The sequence below is a fragment of the Ursus maritimus genome, unplaced genomic scaffold (assembly GCF_017311325.1).
Source record: "Ursus maritimus isolate PB19 unplaced genomic scaffold, ASM1731132v1 scaffold_4, whole genome shotgun sequence".
NCBI classification, from domain to species: Eukaryota; Metazoa; Chordata; class Mammalia; order Carnivora; family Ursidae; genus Ursus; species Ursus maritimus.
Genome location: NW_024426552.1, coordinates 89,867,752 through 89,885,088, shown reverse-complemented (window position 1 = coordinate 89,885,088; position 17,337 = coordinate 89,867,752). Strand labels below are relative to the sequence as shown.

General features: G+C 40.6%; 1 protein-coding gene across 6 annotated transcripts in view; it reads left to right on the top strand.

Annotated features, from left to right (window-relative positions):
• Positions 1 to 17,337, top strand: part of FNDC3B (fibronectin type III domain containing 3B) — a 380,755-nt gene that overhangs the window by 75,894 nt on the left and 287,524 nt on the right. The window contains exon 2 of one of the 6 annotated variants that reach the window (XM_040621601.1): positions 12,437 to 12,572. The exons of the other annotated variants lie outside the window; for them this stretch is intronic. The gene's annotated coding sequence lies outside the window, so the exon portion shown is untranslated. The remainder of the gene's footprint in view (positions 1 to 12,436; positions 12,573 to 17,337) is intronic. 6 annotated transcript variants of the gene reach the window in all.

Below are 17,337 nucleotides of genomic sequence, written 5' to 3'. Positions count from 1 at the left end.
AGTTGGGGGAATGGCTGGTTGGCAGAGCAGTCAGAATACACACAGCAGTGATGGATGAAGTTCACCATTTTATATGGGTGCAGTTTGTGGCGTCCCAAAACAATCACAATAGTGACATCAAAGATCACTGATCACAGATGACCAGCAAATATAATAATAATAATGATGATGAAAAAGTTTGCAGTGCTGTGAGAATTAGGAAATGGGACCCAGAGGCACGAAGTGCGCAAATGCTATTGGATAAATGCTGCTAGTGTCCTTGCTTGCTGCCAGTTGCCACAGTCCTTCAGTTTGAGGCAAAACAAAAACCAACCAAAACAAAAAACAAAACAAAACAAAAACCCCAAAAAACCCAAACCAAAAACAACCCCACACAATATCTGTGAAGTGCAATCAAATGAGGTATGCTTGGATATGAACTTGTTGATTTTAATAAGACATTAGAAAAATTGAGGATTCCATATTTCTCTGTTTGGAGAACCTGTGGGTTTCTTCCCATCGAGTTAATTAAGAGGGAGAAGGAAAGATTAACCCAAATCCTGTCATCTTGTGCCCAGGGCCTAAAAAAAATAAAAAATATAAAAAAAAAAAATGCAGGGACAGACAGGCCTCCAAAACTTAGTGACTTAAAAACGTGAATTAATATAATTTTAAATGTTCATTGTTGGGTCTTCATGGAAGTTAAGTATTTTTTTTCCTGAGGGGTTTGCTCTTAAGGAGTCATTTTGTGCTCTTATGAAAGGAAATGGAGGGGTGGTGAAAATGTGGGTGGGACTGGACTGGCTGGAAATTGGATGAGCAAGTCTCATTAATGCTTCCTTTCTACTTCGCTGCACATACTTAGAGATTGGGAGTTAATTTCTCTTCACGGGGGAAAATGTGGCAAGGGGCATTCCCATTTCAGAGATTTTAAGTTTTGTGACTTAACGTAGAATTTCTTTTTCTTTTTAAGACTTTATTTATTTGGGAGAGAAAGAACATGAGTGGGGGTGGGGGCGGGGGCAGAGACAAAGGTAGAAGCAGGTTCCCTGCTGAGCAGGGAGCCTGATGTGAAACTTGATCCCAGGACTCTGAGATCATGACCTGAGCCAAAGGCAGGCGCTTAACCGACTGAGCCACCCAGGTACCCTGGGAATTTCTTTTATTTAAGGGTTATCGAATACTTTTGTGTGTGTGTGTGTGTGTCAAAAAAATGTTTTTCCTTGTCTTTGTGTCTTCTCAGACTTCAAAAGAAGAGGGTTTTATTTTTTTCCTTAATGGTTCTTACCATGTTTGAAGTCCCGAGTTCTCTAAGTAATGACATCTGTGCAAATGAAGCCCCCATTATCTTTTTATACTGAAAATTTATAGATCTGATTGTTAAAAGATAAGCTACAATAAAGCATTGTACTTAAGATTAAAGAATTTTGATCTGTAGGCACCAGGGAGGCCATCTAATTCTTTATTCCAACGGGTGGCAAGGCCAGCTATGTGACATCTTGACACATGGTCACCAGCCTGTGCTAGAATCATTGTGATTCACTAACAGGATAATTGTACTAGGATCCTGGAGACCCACTTCCAGTTCCGGATGTGCTCCTAACTAAGGGTGAGGTTATCTTTTCCTTTCCTGAGTTGTGAAATGAAAGAATTGGACCAGGTGGTCACTAAGGTTTCTTTCAGTTCTCGATCTCTGTGAATATCCATTGACAGAATGTCTTCAACTCTAACAAGCAATCAGTTTTGTTGTTGGGTGTGGTTTTTTTTTTTTTTTTTTTTTTACAGCTTTCATTTTTATATTGAACCCAAATTGTCATGGTTAAGATAGGTTTTCTCTTGCACTGTTTTTTCATGTATTTTGATCAGGACACACTTTGAGACACAGTAGCCCAGTAAATACGCAAAAATATTTATGTATGGCTAAATCAAAAGTTTCATTAATCAATACTTGTCTTTATTCTTTGTGATGCAATTCAATAATACTATTCTATTTTCTTTAAAAGAATGCCAGTCAGTGACCCACTAAATTGATTATATGACCCAAGAATGGGTCTTGACCTCTAGTTCAAAAAAACCCACTCCATAGCAACCTAGAGCAAGTTTGTTTCTTCAAACTCAACTCAAATTCAACCATAGTTAACTTATTTGCCTTTAGTTCTTCTCTTTTATGGGCTTTAAGGTCCCTGGTTTTTGAGGTTTTTCCTTGTATGTTTTTATATTTTGACTGCCTGCCATCACGGTCATCTGCCCCTATATACTTAAAGTTTGTGCCCATCTTAAAAGTAATGGTGCCCAGGAGAAATATAATCTCCAAATAAAATTTAACTACTGCCAGGTCTTTTTCCTATCTCCTTTCCTACGAATGTCTGCTGTGTGTTACATAATTTTTTACAAGTATTTATTCCACACACATTTACTGAGCACTGTTAGGACTGTTCTTGGTGCATGGGGATACAGCAGAGAGCAAAACAAAACTTTGAGCGTTCAGAGAGTGTCCATTGTAGAGAATTGTGCTAGCCGCTAGGAGTAGGACTGTGGGTCCATAGAGCTCTCCTGTGGCACTCAGTTGCACGTGGTCTTTTATGGCTCTGTTGTATGCTTGTTAGGTATTTGCCTTCTGAATCGTGAGCTCTTCCTGCCTTTCCGCTTGAGTGCACATCTCAGCAAATGTGAAGTGTCCATTTTTAGGGAGAGAGTGTATGTATGAAGTTTCCCTTTATTTGAATTCATTAAAAAAATTAAATGGAAATTAGTTAAAAAAATTATCAAAGTACAAAAATACTCAGCTATTTTTCCTGAGTTTCAGGGTGGTTAAGGGAAGGCTGGAAGTTTCCATTATATGTGATGAAAGCCTGTAGATTCTGTTCAGGTCACAAGGGCATCAAGAGGGGTCTTCAACTTTCTAGGACAACGAAGTATACTTTTAAAATAAAGTTACAAAAAATGAAATAAAATTACAACTATTTCTAGAGTAACTTTGGCATGGGTAAATTTGGACCAATGTTAAAATTAGTTTTAGAGATTGAATTTTTAAAAAATGTCTGTAAAGTTATATATTGGGGAGAAGAGGTTTAAGTGAACAAAATAAAAATGTGGTTCTTCAAAGTTTGTGTTCACGTTAGAAAATAAAATCTACATACACAAAGTTAAATAAATGAGTGATCAAGCTGAGTACAACTTGAATATGATTGTAGGTAAATAGAATTATTCAAGATAGTAACTGGAGGCTTAGCATTTGCAGTGGGTGGGAATGGATCGGTTAAAAAAAAATCATGTCTATTCTAAGTTGAATGTATTTTAAAGGATCTGAAGCACTTAAAAAAATCTGTGCTTAGGTGAAGTTGCATATTCATTTAAATAAAATTAGAATTAAAAAATGGAATTTCTATTTTTGGATTTTTTTAATGGGAGATGTAAATATATTTATAACATGAGAGAACTAATGTGTAGAATGAAAGAGCAAGGAAAGCAAGCCTTAAATGGGACCTTATTCGTTCAGATTGGGATTGCATTGATCGAGGGGCAGGAGAATCTTTATGAGGTGGCGATTTCACACAGGCCTGCCTCTTCCTTTACCTTATTCTGAATTACCTGTATATCAATTAAAGCTTTCTAGTCCAAGTTACCAGGTGGCGATTTATGCTGGACTTAAAAAGAAAGCCCTAGATCATTACTACACTTAATTGATGAATGCTCTCTTCCCCTTCCCTGGACAAAGATTTTGGCCTCCAGTGTGGTTGTCTGAGAGAGAATTAATGGATTCTTCTCTGTGATCTCATGTAGAAGGGCTCCCACTATAGAAATATTTGACTTTTTTTTTTCCCAAAGAAGAAAACTGGAATACTTTTAAGTTGCCTAATCATTTAAGTTCGCAGAGGTGAGCTGAAAAAGTATTTAAGCAGCTAGTACTAAAATCACCTTAGGAAAAAAAAATCATATTTTTGTCTTCAGAAAGAATGATGCCTCGGAGCCAAAGATAGTAACCGAAATAAAATACACAGAAAAAGAGACTCTGTCTGGTTGTAGAATCCAAATTAGATTTCATCTTAACTTTTTCTGTCAACTTCCTTCCTCCACTTGACATTCTTTAAAGTGAAATGACACTTTGTACTAATTCTTAAAATGCCCCTGCCCTCCATTTAAAGCATGTGAAGACAGTTACTTTTTAAAATCGTCATGTAAATGGAATTTTGGGGTTTGGGAGGGTGAGCCCAGGTGTCCAGGTCCAACAGAATGCAGATTTCTGCCTCAGAAAAAAGGAAGAGGTGCCGTTTGACCAATATGACACTGTCTGTAGAAAGTGCTCATTTTCATTTGCATGGAAATGGTAAATTTCAGATTATGAAGGAATCTGCCTTTTCATCCTAGCTTCTCTGGGAGCAGTGGATTGATTGAGGTAAATATTTGAGTATACCGAAGCATTTAGATTGTGGCAGATGAAAACACAGGCGCCTTTGGTTGAGGGCAATCTGCACAAAATGCTTCTGACTTTCATGATAGCTTTCTGCCTGCTGCCACCCAGGCGTCTTTCTTCTTCTCATCCGTTTGAGGGGCATTCCCTAAAATGAGGGAGGAAATTCAGATAATAGTTTTGGAGATTCCTGGCCAAGGCAGCCTTTTACAGGAAGTTTTTCTGGTGATGAGTGTCCCATGATTGCCATGGGAATGTGTTTACTTGACTATCTGTTGACACTTTGATACAGGAGATAAAGGACACACTAAACTCAGGCCTATGTAGGTATTTTAGCCACCTTTGAGATAATGGAACCCACACCCTACACAAACTGTGTGTGCTAGGGCAGGGATTGACATGTGTATAAGTCAGCATCTCTCCAGGATTAGGGAGACATCAAAAATATGATTCGTGATTTCTTACAGTAAGTAGTATACGTGTCGTGCTGTACACAGTTCGAATCTGAGATGAGGCCTCAGGATCTTTAGTCCTGTGCGGACTAGGGTAAAAGAATAGATCTGTGTACATGGCAGGAATCTAGAAGGTCCTCGTGCCTTTGAAATCCAGAGCAGGTCTCTGCCTTCCTCCAAAGCTGCTTGTTTGGCCTGGGTGGGATTTTGTTTGGGAGTTACAACTCGAGTGTTCCTGCTGGCTTAATAGGAGGAGAGAGCAGGAGGAACAGACTGGCAAGTGAATTGGGTGGATATTGACACACAAGTGTTTAGATGGCTGGAAGGAAATTTCACATTTCAGGACATTTTTACCACTGAAGCAGAGGCATGGGGATTATTCCTGTGTTGCATTGCTGAGGTCTGTCTTTAGCACCCAGTTCTGTGCACACGAATGTGTGGAGATGGCAGACGATGCCTGGATAGCCACAATGTGGGAAATTGTCAGTATCCTTCAGAATGATGAAATTCAGCTTCCAGGGAAGACCGGACCTTGGGGCCTGTTTCAGAGTGAGGTGTTGGGTGAGGGAAGGCTGAGTTCTGATCAGTGCTGCTCCTTGTTTTTTGGGCTTCTGCTTTTCGTGAGAGAAGTATTGTTCCTGGAAATGAAAAGCATGGAGGCAGAAAATCTGTTTCTTTAAAAAAAAAAAAAAAAAGTCTGGGTTTTTGCACTGCTGGACTGGCTGTTGATTTGGCAGCCTTGGTAAGTGAGATCCTGGCTACGTGGCTGTACGAAACCTCCAACGCTTGATTTCTTTCTTTCTTTTTTTTTTAATTTTTAAAATTTATTTATCCAATGCTTGATTTCAAATCTGAAGTCACAGACAGGGTTCTAAAACAAAAGAATGGCTTTAGAATAATAGAGGGTGGAGAAAGAGAAAAGATTGATAAATAGGCCAGTTTTTATTTTTTAAAAATATGAAGTGGGAGGTTGTTTACATTTCTCAATCAAGAAAACAGAACTACGGAAGAACCTCAGCAGAAAAATAAGGTTTATCTTACAAAAAGTTCATCCTTCACTCTTAGGCCTAGTTGCTAATGACATTCAGTTACCTGAAACGATTATTGGGGGGAGGGGCGCGTTACCCAGTTTCACTAATTGCCTTGCATCTGGGGCCTTGGAAGATGATTGGCTATCTCATGGATTGACTATTGAAGTTGAATGTTGTTCAGCTATGACCTTATCCTGAGACTTCTTGCCCTTGTAGGTTGAAGATACCCTGTTGAATCTTAGAATTTTCAGCAATAACCTGAAGGGGTGGAAACTGCCCATGTGAGGTTTCATCTTGGCATAAAGCCAGAAGGCTCTGCTTTTGCCTGTCATTTAAATGTGGTTTGCTGGTAAACCCATTAGGGTTCAAAGTTGATATTTACATAGTAAGAAGCCCGGAAGCCCCAAAGAGGGGTTAGAGTAGGGAGTTCCTATTGATTGTGTTTGTTAAGGACATCCCATAAGTATGCATAAAATGTATGTGTGTAATAGAGTCTCTGTACCTGGTGGTTAGGTTTTTTGTAGGGCTAATTCATTTTCCTTATAGTAACTTCCTTAGGAATTAGAATCCGTTTAAAATCAGCTACTTAAGTTGTTTCTCAATATTTGGAAATAATGGATTAATGCTTTTTTGAAAATTGATTAACTGACCATCAGGATGTCATATTAGTCTAAGGTTTTAGTTTAAAATCGATATATAAAGGTTGGAGGTTGTGATTTATTAACTCTTTTTTTCCAAAGATTCATTTGTTTAGTCAACTTTTTTTTTTTTTTTAAATCCCTGTTCTCTTTTCAGGACTGATTCAAAGACACTGGTTGTTACTAGTATTTTTCAGGTAATATTAGAAAACACGAAGAGTCAGATTACCTCCTGGATTCCCCCGTTTGGCAGTCAAAGAAATTTGCTCGTGTCTAACTTTACCTCACCAATCATCTCTATTTTCTCCACTAATCAGAAATGTAACCATGGTTTCTGTGTAATGTCTTTTGTTTCATTGTCTCTCTGATCTTTGTTCTCTTTGTTTTTTCTTTATGTGGCACAAAAATTGATTTGAGTCTAGAATTTGAGGTAAAGTTAATTATGCTAGTATTGTGCTTTTCCGTGTTTCTGCTTTATAGGTTAATAGGTTAAAATCTTAGGATCTTATTGGGGCGCCTGGATGGCTCAGTCAATTAAGCGTCTGTCTGTCTTTAGCTCAGGTCGTGATCCCTCGTGGGGTCCCACGTCAGGCTCCCTGCTCAGCGGGAAGCCACTTCTCCCTCTCCCTCTGCCTGGTGCTCCCCCTGCTTGTGCGCCCCCCCCCCGCCAAATAAATAAATAAAATCTTAAAAAACTAGGATCTTATTTCATACATATATTTCAAAATAGGGCATTGACTTGATATAAAAGTTATTTTTCTTAAATCTGTAATATACTGAATACATTTCTTGGAGGTTTTTGTGTTTTTTTTAATTTCATTTTTAGAGCAGTTTTAAGCTCACAGCAAAATTGAGAGGAAGATTTCTCAAATACCCCAAAATAGAGATTTCTTAAATACCCCCTGCCCTCCACACACATAGTCCCTCACCAGAGCAGTGCATTTGTTAAAAGTGATTGACACTCCGTTGACACATCATTATCACCCAGGGTCTGAATATGTTTTTAAATGCAGAAAGTAAAATTGTGAGCAGTGTTGTAAATTAGAAGATTGAATGCCTGTGTAGGTAAGTTTAGTAATAGGTGACAGATTTTGTATTCATACCTGTTTGCCATTAGTCTTGGGTTTTGTCAGTTATTCCTCAGAGCAATTCGATTAACACATTAAGGTTTTGGGTTTAAGAAATGGACTTCAAAGTGTAAGGTAGTTAATGCTTACCTAATTGGCTAGGAAGAGCTTTTATTTCTTTTCGGGAAAATAATTTCCTCTTGTTTCACGTTATCCAGCACGTTGGTTGAGTGAAATTAATTGTTAACTTGAAACACATTTATTTCCTATGGATGTGAATACTCCCAGAGTACATTTGACACTTTGATAGTACTTAATTGTGGATTAGGTTCATGGTTCCATGTGATATGTTGACATTCAAGTCAGGGGAGCCTATTACATTTTTTATAGAAGTTCAATAACAAGAAACTCATCATTAACTAGGATTGCAGGAAATAAGGAAATAGTGTTTTGGCATATGAGGTATGTATTGCAATTCTTTTCTGTACCAGTCTTGTAAACTAATAAGGAAGTCCAACCACTGTATATTTTTTTCTTTTATAAACATTTCTCCCCTCCCCAAATAATTTAAATAAAGTCCTTTTTATTCCTGTCTGTTGTAGTCATTTACTTTGTATGGATAAATAGTATTCCTTGTTATTTGCAAGGCTGATGTAATAGCACAGCTGTTATATGCTTGGCATTTCTGCTTCTGGTGAAATGCTATTTGTGCGGGTTTATCTGATCCAGATGTGCGACCAGCAAGTTACATTTCTAATTATGAGGATAGCCAAATTCCATTATAAGCACATCATGGGATTATAGGGCCAGGAGGTATCTTGAGAGGACATGTAGTTCGTTCTCCAGCTTTTCAGCAGGACCACACTCCATAAACCACTCCAGCACTGAACAAAGCGGCAAAGAATGTTCCACCCGTGTATAGGCTGCGTGTAGAATCGTCAGAATTATAACTGGAGAGAGAGATGAGTCCCTCTGGTCCAGCCCTCTTATTTTACGGGTAAACAGATTCAGGCCCCGAGAAGTTTGACTTAATCCGCATTTTTTAGAACTCTTTGCCTAGCACTTTCTCTGCTATCTCCTCAAGTGGCCCGGCCCGAGGGAGACAGGGTGGAAGACTTGATTGGAAGTGCCAGGTACAGATTCACATGTAGCTCTCTAGTTACTGAATTCAGACGAGGTAAGGGTAGTGATAACTGAATTCCATTGGAATTTATTAACTATTTCTGAAACCTAATGTGGAAGTACTTTATTATGTAGTAATATGTGTGTATGTTTGAGGACATTGGTTCTAAAGTGCAGAAGAAATTAGGCCTGTATTTAGGACAAGATGGTTTGCAAGTGTTGTCACTCCCGGTAAGCTTACATACATCCACGAATGAATATATGGTTCTTTAACTTGATTTGTTGAGTCTGGGTTTGACTTACCTGCAGCTAATCATTACGCTGTTGCTGTTTGCTCTGTGCTAGCAGAAGACAGGGGGCTCCTGTGCCACAGACAGGGGCATACCAAACAGCCCGAACACGAGCTTGCTTGTATCAAGTTCCTCCTTGTTCCCAAGGCCCACAGGGGTGATACAGAGTGTCCACACGGAGCTGCACACACATAGGCTTGTGTTTCTGCTGAGGGACACTAAGCTGGGGGGAACCCACTGCTTTTGTAGTATGCAGCAAGTGAACTTGCTCTTGATCCGGAAGAGAGACCTTATCCCACCTGTCAAGGTTGTTTGCTGCACATGGAACTCTGAGAAACAGCCTGGGTGCAGAACGGGCAGGGCCTTGCATTTTTGGTTACCTGGCAGGACGTGTAGGAGCAAAAGAGACTGATGGAATGTGTCTCACAACAATAATGCCCTGTAATTTCTGTCCATTTCTTTGTGGCAAGAAAGAGATGATCAAATATAAGGCGTTATTAGCAACTTCACAGAGTAAAAGACACGATGTAGGTGTTAGGAAGCAAATTCGTAATAAGAGAAAATGGTCAATGCTGGATAATCAGGAGAATGAAAATGGGAGGAAAATATGAACAACTTCATTTTATTTCTTCTGAGAGTTGACATCTTATTACGGTACTTCAGGATGTGGTTAGATCATGTTAAAAATGATTACAACCAAAACAGGAGGGATTATAAGTCTTGTTTCTATACCGTTAAGTTCACGTATCCTTTGTGAAATGAAAGTGGTAGCCATGTGGACCGAGGGATAGGTTTAGCTCTGTTTCTTCACTGCAGTGTAGCCTTAAGTTTTATTATTCGTATTTTGTTAAAAAAAAAAAAATTTAAACCGGGGGGGGGCACCTGGGTGGCTGTTGGTTAGCTCAGGTCATGATCTCAGGGTGGTGAGTTCGAGCTGGGCATGGAGTCTGAGATTGCTCTCTTTCTAAGATAAAATCTTTAAAAAAAAAAAAAAAAGATTTAAACAGGGAGGTATAAAAAAGTAAAAGCTGCCTTCTCACCACACTCTCCCTACCCCAGTCAGAGTTCATAGAGGTCACCAAGGTTCTGTGGCCTTTGGATCAGTCAACATCAGAAGGGAGAGGAAATGTTAATAGTTGCAGCGGCTACTTGTGGCATCTGAAGCATGGAATCTAATAAACTCTGGGGGCATTTAAGAGACCTTCTGAATGCCTAGACTTAAGAGGCAGTATTATTCTATCACTAAAATATAATATGTTCACTTTTCTCAAGTAATAGCTGGAGATTGCCTTATAATAAGGTGTGTTAAGTAGGCCGGATAACCGTATCTTTATTTGAGGGATAAGGGACCTGAAGCATGCAAAAATGATTCGCCCACTTAGAGGTCAGCCATGTTAGCCTTCATAACGGCTTAGAAAACATTTTGGCCCCAACAAAATCTTTGTACCACATGAAACTAAATTTGTAGTACTCTTTTTTTTTTTTTTTTTTTTAAAGATTTTTATTTATTTGATAGAGAGGCAGTGAGAGAGGGAACGCAAGCAGGGGGAGTGGGAGACGGAGAGAGAAGCAGGCTTCCCGCTGAGCAGGCAGCCCTGTACGGGGCTCGATTCCCAGACACTGGGATCATAACCTGAGCTGAAGGCAGACGCTTAACGACTGAGCCACCCAGGCGCCCCTAAATGTGTAGTACTCTTAATTCCACTTACTCTGCTCCGTTTCTAAACATCAGGTATCACTTTATTACATACTGCATAACTTACCTATTATGTTCATTGCCTGTTTCCTCTCACTAGAATGTAAACTCCAGAAGAGAGTTGTTTTTTCTCCTGTGCATTGGTGAATTTCCAGTGTCTGCAACAGCATCTAACTCACAGTAGGTGCTCAGTAAATTGGTGATTAAGGGAATCAGCAGGTGGTGTACGCATAGCAGATGGTGCCATAAATGGATGAGACTTAGTCTTAGATGATGTGTCCAGCCCAGAGCTGGGCAGCTCTGATTGGACATGTCTGGGTGTCATTGGTCGCTCCATCTGATTTGATGAGATTGAATTTGTAAACTGGGCTGGAGGATGGGGCCTGCAGATTTTGTTTTTTTGGCTTTGGACCGTGTTTGTTTTTAGTTTGGGACCAACACTTAGAAATGAAGGGATTTCACATGAAATGAGATTTCTGGTTTTTCTCGAAAATCTGGCAGTATGGGCCTGCATTCCTGCATGGTAGGAAGGGCTGAGTGGAGCTCTCTGGTTTTTTTTGTTTTGTTTTGTTTTTTGTGTATTTTTTTTTCAAGATTTTGTTTATTTGAGACAGAGGGAGGAAGGGGGAGAGAGTGCACGAGGGCAGGGGGCAGAGGGTGAGGGAGAAGCAGGCTTGCCCGGGATCTGAAGGCAGACCATGCTTAACCGACTGAGCCACCCAGGCGCCCCTGAGCTCCAGTTTGTAGAGGTCCCCGCCACTCTCTGTTGACTTCTAGAGACTGAGGCTGTCAGGGTTTGTTTGTTTGTTTTTTCCCATCATGTGTGTACTTTAATTTCTCAATTTTTAGATGTGAAGAGATCTTTCTCTCTAGCCATGTTTTCCAAAAGAGAAAAAAGGAAAGGTAGGCCACTTTGGTCATTGACGTTGCCTCCTTGGCTCTTGTAGGCATTTGAACAGCGCAGCCCCTTGATGTAATAATTATCTAAGATCTCTTCCTCTTTTAGGTCTAGCCTTTTTATGATTGTAGCTGTGATTGCGGATGGTATGTAAGGGGAAAGAGCGAGCTGCTCAGACTTACAGGAATGAACTTCAGTGCTTTGACTTCAGTGAAGTGGTAGCATGGAATGCGAGTCTGGGAAAAAAGGCTTCCTTTGTTGAACTGTTAATGCGTAATTGGTTCAGATGTTGAAAGTGCGTGGCCGCATGGTTGAGTGCTCAGGTAGGGCCTCCGAAGGGCCCTGGAGGGGTGTGTTCTCCCTCTGTACATTTCCTGCCCGCACGAGAGGCGAGTTTTCTATTCGTAGTGGTGGCCTGAAACACAAAAGATGGAGAAAACATTTGATTGTTTGGGGAAAGTGATACTTCAGGGAAAGCGAATATTGTAGATTTGTTTTTGCTTTGAAGACTTTTAAGTTGAGCCTTGGATCTCTTTTATTTCTTTTTTATTTTTTAAAGATTTTATTTCTTTATTCGACAGAGAGAGAGACAGCCAGCGAGAGAGGGAACACAAGCAGGGGGAGTGGGAGAGGAAGAAGCAGGCTCATAGCGGAGGAGCCTGATGCGGGGCTCGATCCCACAATGCTGGGATCACACCCTGAGCCGAAGGCAGACGCTTAACCGCTGTGCCACCCAGGCGCCCCTGGATCCCTTTTAATAGAACAAATGGCATACTATTCCTCGGGGAAATTTGAATAATTAGACAATTTCAAACCATGTTTAATGTGGAAATACGACTTTTATTCTGATAGTATGTGGGTGAAGAAGACTGTACAATCAGCCCTTTAGACCTGTGAATTGCTTACTTGGTTATGGAGTTAACCAGTGGATCCGGTTTTCCTTGACTCTACCTGAAAGCTGGGCTAAGTTCTTCTGTGAAGAAACAACGTAAGTGAAGTGCTAATAACGTTTCTTATTAGATGACTCTATAAAATAGAGATTTCACATAACTTCATTAAGAGAGTTGAAAATAATTAGGTAGCTAGAGCAGTGGTACCCAAAGAGCATTATCTGGTGCCTGCTAGCTCTTGAGACGAGTTTGTTCAAAAACGTTTGACCTTGTTGAGATACTCCGTGCATATTAAGTTCGTGGAAGCCTGATAGTAAGAACCTCTAGCTGTTCCATCTAGAGGGTTCAAGCTTGGTTGATAGAATTCTCTTTCCATGTAAGATGTATATATACGAAGCAGAGTATTTGTTCCATGTCCTATACTTTGGAAATTCCCACCTGAATGGATTTAGGGGAAAAAAAACCCCAAAACTGATACAACATGTAGTTGGCTCCTGTTTCCATATGATTTTATCTGTTTCTCTTACTTTTACTTGGGTTTGCAGTTACTTCTCTCCCACACTACTCCCAGGAATATTTTACAGTGACATGGTTAAAACTTAGTGTAGAATCCGGATGGAACGTAGAGGCTAATTCGAGTCATCTCGTTTGTTTAGAAAACAAATCTATCTGTGATTCCCTATTTTTTAGGTAACGTGCTTCCAGTTAAGGCACATGACTTACCTGTATCATACAGTACCATTATTAGGTGGGGTCCTCTTCTCCTGGCGTTGTTGCTCTTTCCTATTACTAACTTAGGTAAGATTTGTTTTCTCTGAGAGCCGCAGTAGTTGCCTGGTTCGGGACTTTGCAGATAGAAGCTGATGGGGGTGTGGGAGATGGGAGGGGGAGGCAGGAGGATAATGAACAGTTTGGAATTTGATAAGCAAGAGTTGGTGTGTGCGTGAGTGGTGTGGTAAAGAGCCCATGACCTGGTTGAGTTTCCTTTATAAACTTAAGCGGAAAATACGTTCAGAAATTTGAAGTGATTGGAGAGGTGCAAGAAACGTTACCCCTCCATTCATCAGTGGTGTGACCTCTCAAAAATAAGGGATGAATTAGGTACTCTTGAAGGTGCTGCTGACTTAAAAACAAACTTAAAAAAAATTTTCATTGCAAATTTTTAAATGCTGAGGTTGCATTTTTGAAATCCGTGTAGGTTGTAACATGCTAGGAGGGAAATGAAACCCTCATGGTAGAAAAGTGAATGCCGATGTAAAAATATGATTTGGAATCTTTGGTATTTGCCAGGGGCTACAAGATTTAAAGGGCTCTGTATTTGTGACCTTCTCATACCACGTGAAGGCTGCAGGAGAATTTGGAGTTGTAAGCGGACCACATTCAGAGATCTTCAGGACGCAGTTCACTAAAGCAAGAAATGATAGTCTAGTATATACCGCTTCTGCCTTCAGATCTTGACGGTTTTAACATTCATCAACCGGCCACTCAGTGTCAGAGTTAAGTAATGAGAAGCGTAGCACCAGAGAAGTGCTTGCCTCATCTTGTTCCTGGAAAAGCCGACAGCCTATAAATGCTTCTCATTCAAGGTGTGACCCGAATGAGTGTTGTACAGCTATTGTAATTTTTCTTTAAAGATATGTGGCTAAACAAAGTACTTTCTAGGGAAAATTTCTTCTAAGTAGACATTTACGTATGACTTAGCCGAAATTAGTGCGACTGCTGTCTAAACAGAATTGAGAATTAGAAGGGAATCGGGGATCGTCTAGTCCAATCACATCGTGTTGCAGACGGACGTAGGCCCTGAGAAACCTAAGTCACACCGTTGGCATATGTGATAGAACTTGAATTAAATCCGGATCTTCCAATTGCCACCCAAGATCCTCTTTCCTCATATCATGGGGATTTCAGGCAATGTGCCCAGTGCTAGAATTTCTTGTGAACTCTTTAAAAAATTGGAAGATAATCTACATACAGCAAGTTAGCCAGATCTGCATCTTCGTATATTCTGATATGTAATCGATCATTAAAAACGATTTTTAAAAATTTTACAAAAAGCTGTCATGGTAGAGGGTATGATCTTATTATTTGTGTTGACAGCAATTCTCTTAGGACATATGTGGTATTTAAAACAATTAGCTTGTACGGAAGGTATAAAAAAAGTAGTATTTTTAGTCATTTATCCAGCAGTTAGACTTTTAAGATACCTAGACAATGGCCAAATAATATTCGGGGTTCTAGTTTAAGTGATAGGGAAATAAGCTTTCTTATGGACTGAGTGGGCATTGGGAGAGAAGTGATTTGTCATAGTGTTGAATTTCATGGAATTAGATATGAATGAATAGTATTTTCAGCGTGCTGTGAGTTAATTACTATTTTTTTAAAGTTATTTTTTAAAAAGATTTAATTATTTGATAGCACACAAGCAGAGGGAGCAGCAGAGAGAGAGGGAGAAGCAGACTCCCTGCTAAGCAGGGACTCTGATGCAGGGCTCAGTCCCAGGACCCTGAGACCATGACCTGAGCTGAAGGCAGACTCTTAACCGACTGACCCACCAGGTGCCCCTAAATTATTATTTTTTAAAGATTTTTATTTTTACGTAATCTCTGCACTCACCATGGGGCTCAAACTCACAACCCTGAGATCAAGAGTCACATGTTCTATGGGCCGAGCCAGCCAGGAGCCCCCACTACTGTGAGTTTTTTAAACTCTTAGTGAGTAACTCATCTCTGTAGGACTTTGCAAAGTAAAAATGAGCTCTGAACAAATGATTTCTTTTATTCTTATTTCTGAATTAAGTATATGAGTCAAGAATATGCAAAAACATCTTGTAGAATGTATGTTATAGGAGTATAATAAAGAATTTGGGGCAAGGTGGTTAGCACAGGATTTTCTTAAACCCTGGGGAAAAAACAGTAAGAATTTATTAGGGGTGAGCAAACTCCCTTAGCGAGTGTTGGAAACCGAGTACGATGTGGCACGGCTGTCGGGGAGGTCTGGAGCATTTCCGTGGGACAGTGAGTACGGAGTCGTCAGTTGATGGAAGGTCGGGGGTAGCCGGCAGCATACACCACACACAGGTTGAATGTCAGCTTTGTTAAGCCTTAAGCAGTATGATTTTAGGTCATAATTTCAATCATAGCAATATCTTAACACCTTCCACAGAAGGATCTGGGAACACTAAAAAGAAAAGATTCCAATCAGGCTGTCTTGGAAAGATCAAGGAGATGGAGGTTTGAAAATCTCACTCACCATTCATTCTTACTGAGATTACAGCTCAGTCACATAGTTAGCCAAGTGTGCAAAGCCGGATTTCCAGCGTCTGCACGCGCAGTGCCAGGTGTGTAAGATACCCGGGAAACGTTTGGACAGCCAAGGGAATGAATTTCCAGATCTGTCCACTCAACTTGTAAGGACTCCAGTCACACGTAGGATTTCCACGTTTGTCGTTCAGAGCGGTAGCGCTCTGCTTGTGATTCGTTAAACGAGTTGAGTGGGTGTGCTTCATCCTAAGTCTGTGTTTTTTTTATAGTTATAAACCTTTTTTATCGAAGTATAATTAACAGAGTGTTACACTAGTTTCAGGTGTACGACATAATGATTCAGCTGTTCTGTGCATTGCTCAGTGCTCACTGCGAGAACGGTCATCATCTGTCACCAAATGTTCCTGCGGTCTTACTATGTATACATCCTGTGCTCTGCTTTCATCTCTGCGACTTACTTATTTTGTGAGTGGAAGTTTGTACCTCTTAATCCCCTGATCTGTGTCACCCATCGTCCCACCCACCAGTCTGAAATCTTAATTATTAGATGTTGCTTAACATTTAAAAAATCAGTCACTTTTGAATGATCAGATAGAAATACGGTCTTTGAGGGGCGCCTGGGTGGCACAGCGGTTAAGCGTCTGCCTTCGGCTCAGGGCGTGATCCCGGCGTTATGGGATCGAGCCCCACATCAGGCTCTTCCGCTGGGAGCCTGCTTCTTCCTCTCCCACTCCCCCTGCTTGTGTTCCCTCTCTCGCTGGCTCTCTCTCTGTCGAATAAAGAAATAAAATCTTTAAAAAAAATTAAAAAAAAAAAGACGGTGTTTGAAATGTTGAATGAATTAGAGGCGGAGACGGGAGATTTTGTCGCTGCTTCTCGCCCCACACCAAAAGTACCTCTTCTTTTCTGCCCCCGCAGTTCTTGATGTACTGAGAACGCCTAAGTGGGGAGGGTCTGTGGTGCTTTTTCTAACTGGTGGGTGGCAAATATGTGACATGCCCCCCCAGCCCACCTTAATCTCAGGGCCGTGGCAGCTTTCTCTCATCATCACTAAGCTGGTGCAGTGACTCTTTCTCAACACTTTTCTCTAGGCAGGCTCCGAATTAATTGGAATGGGCCCCTGAGAAAACCCCTAGGGCTTTCACCAGACAGCGCACGGAAGGGGGCCGGAGAAGGGGCTGTGCCTGGAAGCTCTGCCTGGGAGCCGAGAAAGAACTCTCGGTGGAATCCCGATACTCAGGTGTCCTGATTCTCCGGGGTAGCATGTGTCCTCGCTTTGCTCTCGTGTGGAGCAGGATAGGGTTAGGAATACAGATTGATACCCTCACTTAGGGTCCAGCTCACAAAACCAGAACTAAATCATTCTTTATCTTGTTTGATCTGGGTACCGAAGATAAGGTGGCAAATTTAATTTTTTCATGCCAGTCATCCCTTCATTGTCTATGAAGAGTTTGAAAAATAATTTAGCAAAATTAGGCCGGGATTGGGGAACTGGGGAGCGGGAGTAGAATATAATAAAACTTCTGAAGTACTTGGGAAAATCTTTCTTAAGCAGCAGTTGTTAGAGGTACAAGTGTATCTTATCTGTTAAGTTGAGCCGGGG